Genomic DNA, 13,426 nt, shown 5'->3' with positions numbered 1-13,426 from the left:
GATAGACTAGACAATCGACCAAACACGCCACAGCAGAGTGGCATAAGCTAACCACGTTGGGTATCCGGTACGGAATGCGCTATACTTACTTGACGCGGGTTTTGACCGTCCACTACAAGGCCTTTTGTCCATTCACAACAAGACGCGGGTTTAAGTCGCTATAATTTAGCTGGTTCGTGTCAAGATGGAACTAGACTACGTCACCTATATACAAACAATGATGTGGCATCACCATTGCATGTGGTATCCTTCGAGGGGTTCTTTTTCGACAGCTAGTACGGACGTAAGTCGTTCGTGTTACGTTTCCCGCGCTCTCCGTTGAGAGCGTGGTGAGGAATCACCGGCGAAACATCAGGAGCGCCTAAAGTCAGACCCACCGTTTGATGCTGTACGTGCCGTATGCTTTACCGGATAAGTTTGAAACTGATGCATTTGTTGAAGCTAGTACTACTCGTCAATCCCAAGGAGAGCACAGCGGTAGCTAACCTAAGCAAATCCATGATGAATTTTTAGAAGTCCGCTTAGCAATACTTATCTACTATGACGAACAACCACCTCAACTATCAGAGCGATATTCTATGCGTTTTAGAAAACTACGCCGTTTTAGATACGGTATTCGCTTTTACGGCGGCTCGGAATGGAACGTGGCAGCGAAATTGTTGATCGTCTGCTCCAATGTAGCTTTTCTTTGGTCGTCACATGGTATTTAACATGCGCTTTGTTAATAACTTGAAGAAAATTATAGAGTGGCACGCCGAAGCTCTTCAAGGCTAAATGGAATACGCGTTGCCTTGTCCGGAAATACAGTATTCTCGGTGCAGGTATCTGCAGAGCCAGTCTTTGCCCATATAGTTTTTGCTCCCTTTTTCCGGTGCCGACGAAACGTAAAATCCACTAGTTGCAGAATCAATCGTGGCTAATGATTTAAACTTCTTGTCAGGCCTTGGGTGCGTATAAGGACCTAATTTGTCGACTCACACCACCTTCCACGTCTGGGGCACAGGCTTTGTGGCAGGTAATTTATCTTTTCTTTATGTTCCGTTTTCAATTCTGGCAGGTTTCGCAGCGATTAACGAGCCTTTAAATCGCATGCTTGATTTTCGACCAGATGAAGTGCTGGTGGATCGTCCGATTTGCCATACCGGGATGCTTGAGCTATTGGTGATACCGTCAAATAATCCGACGACGCAAAAGGTTGGCATCAGAATGCCCTTGTCCTTGCACAGCAACGGACGTTCTGTTGGTTATTGGTCCTTAAGCCTACCTTGACGTTTTTGCTGCTTCAATTGCTTGCCTGTCTCTTAGGCCTCAAAGATAGCATCAAAAGCCAGCGGGAAGTCCTCGCCATCTGGTTCAACTTCGTAGCACTCCTCGCTATCAGCATATTTGCTTTAAGGAAGGCGGCTAAGTGCATTGGCAACAATGTTGCTCTGGCCTTAACATAGATAATTCCCGATGCCAGCCCTTTTACAAAAGGACGCCAGCGATCTACACAATATCATATCACTAAAAGTTCGAGAGCGATAAGTTCTTGTGGTTCGTGTAGACAATAACACGGTGCCCAAGTAAAGCATTTCGGGTCTCGCAAAGCACTTCCACAATGAAGAGCAACTCAAGCTTCATCATTGCGTGTTTTCATTAAGCTTTCTGCTGAAGAACGCCAGTGGACGTTCTTGCTAGCTGACGCTGCCCCCCCCCGCCACCCGACAAATTGTATGGGCTTATAGTCATCTGCGGTAATACTTGATCCACGGAGCTTGCTATCAAAAGCTGCATTAGGTGGAATTGTAGTCTGATTCAATACATTGAACGCGGTGATGTACCCATACAGGAATAGACCCTTGCCAAACCACAGATACATCTAATTTTGTCATCACATTAGCAACCACCCAGATACGTTGTAAGATACTTATCGTAGCTCGTACCAGCCGGTACATAGATTCTAATATCGGGTATTTTCGTATCCGATGTAGCAATGCACATGTAGCTTGGCTTCTTGATGACAGATTTGATGTTGTCGGTACCGATGACAGCAAGCAAGTCTTATTAATCAAGTTGATATCGTATCGACCCGAGTTGAGCTCGAATACTGGTCAAGCTGCTGTTCAACCTTACTATAGTCAGACCGCTGCTTACCATTGCCGAGAATGCTATGGAAGTCGAAGAAGCAGGCATACTTTCCCTTCCTTAATCCAACAGTCCACATCAGGCATCTTGTAGGTCTCACCAAGTACAGCACCAGGGATCGCCATACCAGTCAAGCCGTAAGCATTGATGATTTTTGTAGAAGCGACTTGTACATATAAATATTGTACTGTCGAATCTATACGGATACACTACCGATGTATTCAAACATATCCGTGAGCAACAGTTTTGGGTCATCATCTATAAAGCATCATACCTCCTCCGTCAAGCTATCACCTACTGATACTGACACAGGAATGTGCTCGTTCGTGAAGACAGTATTTTCACCGTGTTGAGTAACGGTAGATTTAAGAATAGCCTCAAAGGCGTAAACGATGAAGTGATCGATGTACTGGTCAGCATTCTTGATCGAATACTTTGTTAGCACTGATCGAATAGTGTTCTGAGCTGGTCTATAGATAGTCGGTTCAGCTGGGAAACTTTCGATGTTTACGAGCTCACACTATTTTTTTTGTATGGTCTCGTAGCTTAAGGCAAACTGTCAGTTTCGTAGCCTCGACCAGTTAAGTAGCCTCGATTGTTTTAGCCTGTTATATTAAGCTAGATCACTGTCAACGATCATAACTGGCTAATATTAAGCTAGCGAGCTTTCATCTGGTCTCCTCCAGCAGTTTATACTGTACTCTGGCCTCACTTTCGCTTCTCCACCGTGCGGAAAATACGCGCCAAGTAAGTAGAGCGAAGCAGAGCTCCATTGTGCCGTCCGAGCCATTCTCGTCGGCGCAGAGCTAAAGGCAACAAGTAAATAACCGAGAATACCGCATAGAACACTGAAGAAATACGTGACTACTGCACGCAGAAACAATCCTCACGAGCCCAAGCGCCACGGGCCGCCTCCAATGCTTTCGAAGAGTGCCGAAAATGGCATTAGAGACTGGATCCTTCAGCGACAGGTGACTGACCGTCCTGTCGGATGGCAATATGTCCTGCACAAGTCACAGCAGATTGCTGAGCTCGTGTGTGGTGTAAGTGTAGGTGAGGGGTGGTTGCAGCGCTTCATTTCGCAGCTGTGGTATTTTACCGCTTTCATGACCTAACATGCACACCAAGTTAGTTAACTTTAAGCTAATGGTTTGCCTCAATCTTACTGATATACAGCGTTCGTCATCTGTGATATTGTGCACCAAGCGATTTATGTGCTTGCTGCACCACGATTGAGCAATACAAGGAAGCGGAATAGATACTTACTCGTGAAAGACTTGAGAAAGATACTGAAGTGCGGAAGACGAAGCCTTCGCGAAGTAAGAAACCTGTAGGACAAAAACAAAATGGCAGTTCAGGCACTGCCGCCCTTGTTAGAGGCGTAGATTCAACCTCAACAGGAAGCCTGGGTCAAGTGGGCCTGTACAAACAAACAAACCAATTTATGTCATACACTTTCATCTTTATGATGTTGAAGATATCTGTTTCCCAACATGCCTGGCACCTGTACCGCACTTTCTCGTGAACAAATGTATACTATAATTAAGTCAAGGAGGCTACTAAACCGGCAAGACCACACATTTGTGAAACTGGAAATGTAACGGGGTACGTAGCCCTAAGTGTGCCCTGGTTACATGAAGTGTGACACTTCACACTTCAGGTGTATGACACGTCATACTCCGGGATATTTGGTACAAGGTACCAAGGTCGTTCAAGCCAACCATTGGTCAAACGACATTGCATTTCTATAGGTAACTTATAGTTCGTATTAAACCCAAACTTAACCTACCTATAAATATACTCAGTTTACAATCTACCTTATTTAGGTCACTTCGCTCTCTTTAAATAAAGAGGGGACCTGTGACCTGCCGTTCACGGAGAGTTTGTATACTCTCGGAAGATAAGTTCTTCTAGCGCAAGGTGCTGTGTGACCCCGTCACACTTGGTAGCACTAGTAGTCAATCCACGCCACCGCGGGTAGACTACCTGAACCTCTCCAAAGTTCGTTACCATGGATAGGAGCGACTTCTTCCATATGAACGACTCTCAGTTCGAGTCGGTTCGGAAGATGGCAGGCAACTTCGGGATGGAGGCCTTGCAGAGCCTGGTGGTGTCAGCACCGGCTGAGCAGCTCGAGCGCGTCAATGCGTTCGACGCGTACGAGCAGGGCCTCATCGCGCATGTGCGGGAGAACCTGCAGGCTCCGGTGGCGGAAGCAAATCCGCCTCACCCGAAGCCAATACGGCTGAAGGTTAAGCCGTATGAAGAGAAGGAAGGCGAGAACCTTCACTTCTAGGTCCGAGAAGTAGAGCTCGCGATGGACGCGGCTCTGATCTCGACCGAGCAACTGCGTGTTGCCTTTGCACTCTCCAACCTTAGCGGCCGTGCTAAGCGTTGGGTGTATACACGGGAAGCAACATCCCCTGGATGTTTCATATCCCGGGCTCAGCTGTGCGAACAGCGCCAAGCCGCGTTCCTCCCGGCGAGCTACGAGTACCGCCAGCGTTCGCGCTTCCTCTCGTGTAAACAAGGGAGGCGCGAACTGCACGAGTACGTGCAAGAGATACGAGAGCTCACGGCGTCCCTAGTGGGAAACCCACTCAACGAACACATCAAGATGACTGTGTTCATGGACGGCCTTCGAGTGGGCCCCGCACGCACTCAGCTGTTCCGGGTGCAGTCAAGCACCCTTGAAGAGGCGATTCAAGTTGCTCTTCAAGAAGCGTACAGCCATCGCCAGGCGCGTACGCCAGCCTCAGCATGGCCTAGGAGTTCCTTGTCTGCTCCCGGTCGAACAACCCCCAACGGACCAGTTCCCATCGAACTCGGGTCCGCCGAACAGCGTGACATCCGCTGCTTCGGCTGCGGGAAGATGAAAAACTTCAAGCGCGACTGTCCCGCGGAGAATCTCCGCAGACGGTCTTTCCCCAAGCCCGTCCTCAAGGGTCGCTGGCAGAAGCCAGGATACCGGGGACAGGGGAATGCCGGGAACCAGTAGGGACGGAGCGCCCTACTGGAGAAGAACTAAGTCTTCGTGATTGGTCCGCGGGTGGCGCGTACCACGGGGACTTAGCCCCTGAGAGGCTTCGCACTCTCGAATTGGCGAAGAGCAGCGGCGGGTTGCTCGTAGTACACGGATGTGTACGGGGATACGATCATCCCTTTAGAATCTTGATCGCTTCTGGGGCGTCGAAGAATTTCACAAGCCGCCAGACGGTTGCTCGCAACAGCAACAAGTTGTCCGATGCTTGAGAGAAAGCAAGGGCAAAGGGACGGTGTCAGTGCGACTGTCCGACGGGAAGGTCGTCACTGTTCCCAACGTCCAAGTGGATCTGTCCGTCAAGTTTGAAGACTTTGACAGCCTCGAACAGTTCACTGTTCTTGATATGGATCCATATGATATGATCCTGGGTATGCCCTGGCTTGAGAAGCACGAGCCCTAGATCGACTGGCGAGGCAAGGCAATCGGTGTCAGTCGCCCTGCGCAGTCCGACAGAGCATTGGTGAGTCATGTTCCCACCTCTGTCAGGACCTTGGGCGGACGTAAGGTCTGCCAGGGTACCAAAGCATCCGGCAGATGCTTGGGAGTCGTCGACGTATTTGACGACTCCGAGGATGTTTTGATGGTGGCCGCGCCCAGAAGAGGCGCTGGCTAAGTGGGTAACTTAGGTCCACAGGCGGGTAACTTAGTTCCGCAGACAGCTGCAGTTGTCACGAACACTGAGAACAGCGTGTTCAGAGTGGGTAACAGAGTTCCACTCACGGTCGCCCAGACCTTAACTGAAGAGGAAGACGTCGGATACGCTTCCTGTGTGGGTAACACAGTACCACACGCGGTCGCCCAGACCTTAACTGAAGAGGAAGGCGTCGAACTCGCTTCCTGTGTGGATACCACGGTACCACACGAGGCCACGAGTGCCTAGGATGTCGTAGCGCCGACATCCCTAGACGTGGGCAGCAAAGCTTGACGTCACGGTCACCGTCGTCAACGACGCCGCCGCCGACTGAAGTCGGATCCGAACTTCGTTCAGATCGACGTCGCTTCAACCAACTCGGAGTCCAGGGCCCGGGCTCCTCCGACAAGGCCGGTGGAAGAGTGTTGTCACACCTTCGATGGCGAGACCGGTTTTAGCCGTCAAGGCATCTGGTGTCCACTTGGAACCGTTGCCAGAGGTTACAGAGATACTGAACCTTGAGGAAATGACGGCTGGGTCTTTCCTGACCAACCTCAAGGCTGGATAGATTGCTGAGATGGTACTCATGAGACCTGAGACCACTCGGGAGGAGCTGAACGCCTCCTCTGTCTTGGACGAGAACGTCCTGAAAGACCTGAACAAGCAGCGTCAGACGCGCTTGGGTTCTGAGATCCTTAAGAACCCCAAGGATGCGGTGTACCCTTTGGTGACGGAGTATGCGGACGTGGTGATCAAACACCCACCGACCCAACTCACACCGGATCGAGGCGTACGGAACGAGATTGATCTCGTGCCCGGCACAAAATATTGTGTCACGAGGCAATGGCCTCTCCCGTGCGAACAGTGCGAGGTCATTGATGCCTTCTTCGCCGCGGAAGCGAAGGCAGGCATGGTGCGGGAATCGAAATCCCCGCACTCGACGCCGCCTTTCTGCGCTCGGAAGCCAAACGGAAAGTGGCGTCTCGTTTTACGCTTATAACAAGCTGAACAACGCAACGGTGTCGGCCCAAACACCAATCCCACGTAAGGATGTGTTGCTAAACAACATGGCCGGGAGCGTACTGTACAGTGCGCTGGATTTGGTAGACGGATACTACCAAATCCTGATGCGAGAGAGCGACATCCCGCTCACCGCGGTAAGAACTCCAAGCGGCATGCTTTGGTAGTGGCTCGTCATGCCGCAGGGCTTGTCTAACGCCCCGGCGACGTTCAATCGCCTGGCGACGCAACTGTTCCGCCCTTTGTGTACCTTCGTACAGACGTACTTCGACGACATATTCGTCCATAGCCGTGCCGAAGGAGGCAAGACGGCCATGGAGGTGCATCTAAGACACCTCCGTCGGGGTTGGACGTAATGCGAGCGAACAAGCTCTACGCCAACATCGACAAGTGCATTTTCGCGTCACCAGAGATTAAAGTTATCGGTTGCTTCGTAAGCAACGTGGGCGTTCGGGCTGACCCAGACAAGGTCAAGGCCATAGCAGCATGGCCGACGCCCCGATCCGAGAAGGATCTTTGAAAGTGGTTGGGCTTGGCCAACTACCTTCATAAGTACAGCGCAGGGTACGCGGGCTTCGCTAAGCCCTTGTCGAGCCTCCTTCAGAAGGACGTCGCCTGGCGCTGGGAGCAAGAGCTCCAGGATGCTTTTGACAACATCAAGGCCAGTCTCCAAGAGGCTTCTGTCCTGGCCCTGCCGGACGAGACGAAGCCGTTCAGCGTCGTCTGCGATGCCTCCGATTACGCTATCGGGTGTGCATTTCTGCAGGCCGACACGCCTGGACACGAACGAGTCATCTCGTTCCAGTCCAGGCAGCTCAAAGCCGCCGAGCGGAACTACCCTGTCCACGACAAGGAGCTCCCGGCAATGAAATATGCCCTTGTGAAGTTTCGTGTTCACCTTCTGGGCTCTAGGCCCTTTGTGATCTACACAGACCACGCGTCCTTGAGGACGGCGACTAACTCGCCTCACCTCTCGCAAAGGATGGCGAGGTGGCTGTCCTGCTTCGTGGGATACAACTTCCGCGTCGAAGACAAGCCAAGCAAGCTCTACGTGCTTGCGGACGCCCTCTCCCGGCGTCCTGACTATGAGTTGACCCACATCACGCGGGTGACAGCGGATCTATATGATCGGATACGCATGGCGTATCGGGACGATGAGGCTGTCGCGCCTATCGTCAAGTTTCTTATGGCAGGAGCGAGCGCGAAGTCCGACTGACTCTCGTCGCGACAGCGCTCACGGCTCCACCGATATGAGTGGAAGGATGGACTCCTCTATTACCAGTTGGAGCCCAATCATCCTCCACGGGTGGTCGTACCCAACGACGAGGATCGGAAGTTCGATATTCCTCGCGGAGGCGCACGACGCGCCCTCCAGCGACCACTTGGGCCGAGAGAAGATATTTCTGTCGGTCTCTCAGACCTTCTGGTGGACCCACATATACAAGTGGGTCGCCCGGTATGTTACGACATGCGAAACATGTCAGCGGGTCAAACCCGCAGGGCACTCTTCGGCTCTACTACGAAGCCTGCCCGTACCGGCTGACTGTTGGAAGTCGATGAGTCTTGACTTCATCTTTGGGCTTCCCGCCGACGGACACGGCAACACCGGAATTTTGGTGTTCGTGTGTCGGCTGAGCAAGATGATACATCTTACTCCGGTTTCCGTCACCGTCACAGGCGAACAAACCGCAGGGTTGTTCGTCGATGGCGTGTTCCGCTATCGCCGTCTCCCAGAGACGATTGTCTCGGACCGAGACCCGCGGTTCACTGCTGCGGTCTTGGAAAACGCTGTTCCCTTTACTGGGAACTCGTCTGCAGATGTTCACTGCGGATCATCCGCAGACAGACGGCCAAACAGAGCGCGTCAATCGAGTGCTCGAGGACACTCTGCGCAGTGTGTGCGCGGCAGCGCCCACGTACGTGGTCGTCGCAGCTTCCATTTGTTGAGTTTGCGCTTAACAACGCTGTGCACGCGTCCACGGGGTTCACGCCGTTCTACTTGAACGGCTTCCGCCACCCCAGAGTGCCTCTCACTCTTCGAGGAGACACTGACTCCTCTATTCTAAGTGGGGGAGAGGCTCGAAAAGCCCTTTCCTCCCAGGTCTCGGATGTGAGGCCAGTTTCGCTGCGGAAACAGGTGAAATCCTTTGTGGATACCAAGCTGAACATTGTCAGCAGGGTCCGCGATGCCATGGCAGCGGCCCAAGATAAACAAAAGGAGTACTCAGACAAATAAGGAAGAGGAAACTTAAGTATATTTGAGGTTGGTGACTTAGTGTTGCTAGACACGAGGAACCTACCTCTAGACACTGTTAGCTCTGTCGGCAGCAACAAACTGAAGCACCGCTTCATCGAACCTTTTGCAGTCCTGGCCAGACATGGTGCGTCGTACACCATCGACCTGCCAGAGTTAATGACGACGCACCCGACGTTCTATGTTGGACGTCTTAAGCGGTACTTTGACCCGCAGGGGGTTGCGGACTCGCAGACCCCCTTGACCTAGCTCCTCGAAGCGAGGGCCGATCACAGTCGTTGATGAGGGCGTCGGAGAAGGCACCTAAGCCTCGGTCGGGACGGCAAGGCTGCGGTCAAGACCGTACGCCGGAGGGCTCCATACGAACGGACCCCGGCGTCATACGCCGAGTACGCTGAGTACGCCGGGTACGCACCATACGCGTACGTCTGGGAGTGTGCGGCAGGCGGCTCCGGACGTGGCAACAAAGCCTCGATCCGTCGAATCATCCGAAAGGCCTCGTCCAGATCGGACGAAGAGACCCGGCGATCCACTCGCAGGTGCAGGCTCGCGACCTCACGCTCCAACAGGTCCAAGCGGCCTGCAAGACGAGCGGGCTCGCCCTGATTCCCGGCCTACGCGGCCGCATCATCGCCGGTCCCAAAGCCAAGTGCAATCTTAAGCACGAGGACACGTTGACGAAAGCGGTCAACCTTAGGGCCCTGTGTCGGACCCGCAGTCGGAGCACTCGGATGAGAGTGACTTTCAAGAGGCGCCGAGTACTCGTACTCGTACGAGGGCACCTCCGCCCCTGCTTGACCGGAATGGAGAAGCCCACTTCCACGTGGAGGGGATCCTCAAGGAGCAACGGCGTCGCGGTAAGCGACAGCTCCTCGTGAAGTGGAGGGGTTATGCCCACTCCGAGAACTCGGGGGAGCCGATTGAACAGCTCCTGATTGACTGCCCGAAGGCTGTCGCAATCTGGGAACAGAAGCGGCGGCAGCTTCATAAGTAGTCCGGGGCTTCTTGCCCGAACGGGGTACGGACGATGAATACATTCCGTACCCGTGCGCATTGTGAGCGCTAGAAGCCGCGCGCTTCAGGATGTCCCTTGGCAGCATGCGCTTGTTGACCAAGTGGGCAAACCTCACACGAAGATCACGCTGGTCCAGGATGCGGGACAGCAGCTGATCTTCATGGAGTTCCCGTAACTCCGTAGGTGAGTACTTAAGAGTCGACACCCATGCCCAGAACATGTCCTCACAAGTACTCCACGTGGGACAGCTCTCGGGCATAACCCAGGGGTATCCCCAAAGAGGATAGATACCACCCCGGGTCTCGGGCTTCTTACGACAAGTCGTGAAGTCCTTGAGAGGGATGCGGTGTGGCGCGAGAAGCACACACCAAGCAGCCTCCATGTTGTCAACGAACAGCTGTTTTTTCTGAACAAGGGCACGTTCGTAGATGCCGCTAGAAGTGTGGTCGCCCACAAGGCCACGAGGAGCGACGAGAAGCTCTAAGAAGAGGTCAGCCCAGAGCTCTCCTCGGGAGGCCAATACCCTCTTGAGTTGATGGCAGCTCCCTGGCTGACGGGTGCCACCACCGAGCCCCCACACACACGCTGGGCAGCTTGGAACTCCTCCTGCTGCTGGTCAAGGTCATTCGAGGCCTCCCCGGGCTCATCGATAGCACCCTCCTCCTCTTCTTCTTCCTCCTTCTCCTCCTCTTCTTCCGAGGAGTCGAAGATACTCTGATAGGAGTGTCGAGTCTCCTTCTCCTCGCGGAGTGGAGACTTAGAAGCGGTACGCTTCTTTGAGGGCTTGGCGCCTTCGGCTTTAGAGGCCTTAGCACGCGCAAGACCCTCGGCAAGCGAGAGACGTTTGCGAGGATTCTCTTCCTCATCGCCACCGGCTTTGGGAGAGCACTTAGCCTTGACGGCCGGACTCTCAGAGCGCACAGACGGTCTGGGGGTGTGATCACCTTGATCACTAGCGAGCGACTGCACGCTGTCATCCTTGTGCTCACTGGGCACTGGGCTATGCCCTCCCACAGAGCCCGCAGGAGCATCATGCGTGCTCTCGGACTCGGCATCGTCCTCACTGCCAGAGTTGAACTCACGTTCCACGAACCGAGGGTTCGGACGATTGTCCGAGGCCGAGGGCGACGGACTGCGGCGCTTGCTTGTTCGCTTGGCCACAGCCGCGTCACCCGAGGAACCGATCGCCTCGGAGGCCACCTGAGTAGCCTCCTTGAGTGCCGAGCCTTTGCCGTGAGGCTTAGTGCTCTTGGCTTGCGTCTTACCGGTCGCAGCCTTGGAGCGTGTCTTAGCACCGCTCTCTGCAGTGCCACGAGGCATGGTAACGGTCGAATCGGAGACCTAGACGAAGAGCGCACAGGTTGCTGCTCGAGGCTTCAACTGTAAAGTGAGCCTCCGCCGCGCTCGCGCGGCCAAGTCAATAGTTTTCGACTTTGAGAATGAGAGTTTTTGACGAACACCTCTTCATTCTGATTGGTCGGTAAACAGAACCTAAGTGGGGGAGGATGTAACGGGGCACGTAGCCCTAAGTGTGCCCTGGTTACATGAAGTGTGACACTTCACACTTCAGGTCATACTCCGGGATATTTGGTACAAGGTACTAAGGTCGTTCAAAACCAACCATTGGTCAAACGACATTGCATTTCTATAGGTAACTTATAGTTTGTATTAAAACCAAACTTAACCTACCTTTAAATATACTCAGTTTACAATCTACCTTATTTAGGTCACTTCGCTCTCTTTAAATAAAGAGGGGACCTGTGACCTGCCGTTCACTGAGAGTTTGTATACTCTCAGAAGATAACTTCCTCTAGCGCAAGGTGCTGTGTGACCCCGTCACAGGAAAGATAGCTTTATAAAAAAACGTTTTACCTGCTGTTATTTATTTGTTAGAAATCTCAAAAATCGGCCTGTTACTCCTCATTTTAACGCTACGTCATATTGTTGTTGTTGTTAAAGGCAAATGCCGAAGTGAGTAGATTAAAGTCAATTAAATCTGTCCTCTAAACTTCAGTGCTCCTGGCCATCCACCAGATTAACCGGTTTGGGACCGGTCCATTTTGGAACGTCACGCCGGTTAGCCGAACCGTGCAGAGTTGGTGCATATCAACACTCCCACTCACCGCTACTGCACGTCGTTCCTCTTCTTGATTCCACTTGCTTCGCGAAGGAACGCTAGCGACTTCGTTCCCAGTGCTTTCGTAAGCATGTCAGCTAACTGCTGCTTCGTGTCGATGTAGGCCACCTTGATTGTGGAACGTTCCACATTCTCTCGAATAAAGTGGTGACGGATATCCACGTGCTTGGTTCTCGCGTGATATCCAGCGTTGCTTGCAAGTGCAATAGCACCTTGATTGTCTTCCCAGACCTGCGTCGCTCCCACTTGCTCGTGACCCATATCCTTCAGCATGGCACGTGTCCACAGTACCTCTTGAGTACAAAGGCTTAGTGCCATGTACTCTGCTTCCGCTGAGCTAAGCGCAATCGTCCTCTGGTACTTGGATTTAAACACCACCGGGGCGTTCCCAATCATGACCATGACGCCAGACACTGAACGTCTGTCGTCAATGTTGCTTCCCCAGTCTGCGTCCGTAAACGCTTCTGCCTTGACAGCTTGCGTTCCAGATCCACTCGTTCCACTTTTGTATACGATACCATGATGGCGAGTGGACTTCAAATACTACAGAACACGAATCGCTGCCTTCCAGTGTTGCGCTCCAGGATCCTCTAGGAAGCGTGACAGCTGCGTGACAACGTAGGCAATGTCCGGCCGAGTACAGGTTGTGATGTACATGAGGCACCCGATTAAGGAACGATACGGTCGTGACCGCATTTCGGCTTGTTCCTTTTCCGTAGTCGGCGACATCATCTTGGATAAATTCAGGTTTGCTGCCCACCTCGCTCTTGCTCTTCATAAAGTACGCAACGACAAACCTTGAGTAGTCGTCTACGAACGTCAGAACATATTTGGCACCACCCTTTGAGATCGTTCTCATTGGGCCATTACGTCCGTGTGTACTAGTTCCAACACACGCGTCGTTCTCGTTAGCGATCGTGACGGGAACGTCGTCACGGTCTTCTTTCCCTTCATACATCCACCGCACAAAGTCTCGTTCCCATTTTTCACATGTGGGATACCAATTGTGGAACGTTGAGTCTTCGTAAGCGCGTCCTTGTTGGGGTGACCCATGCGAGCGTGCCAAAGCTCCCACTCGCTGTCAGGACCGGCGGATTGCACGAAGTGTGCCTCCTCCTGCTGACAGTCCAGCAGGAACGCCTTACCGACCTTCTTCAACTGACGCTATCGCAGCGTTCCGTCCCCAAATACACAACGAA

This window comes from Phytophthora infestans, genomic scaffold, assembly GCF_000142945.1.
Source record: "Phytophthora infestans T30-4 supercont1.138 genomic scaffold, whole genome shotgun sequence".
In the NCBI taxonomy this organism is placed as follows: domain Eukaryota; phylum Oomycota; class Peronosporomycetes; order Peronosporales; family Peronosporaceae; genus Phytophthora; species Phytophthora infestans.
Note: the sequence above shows the minus strand (reverse complement) of the source record.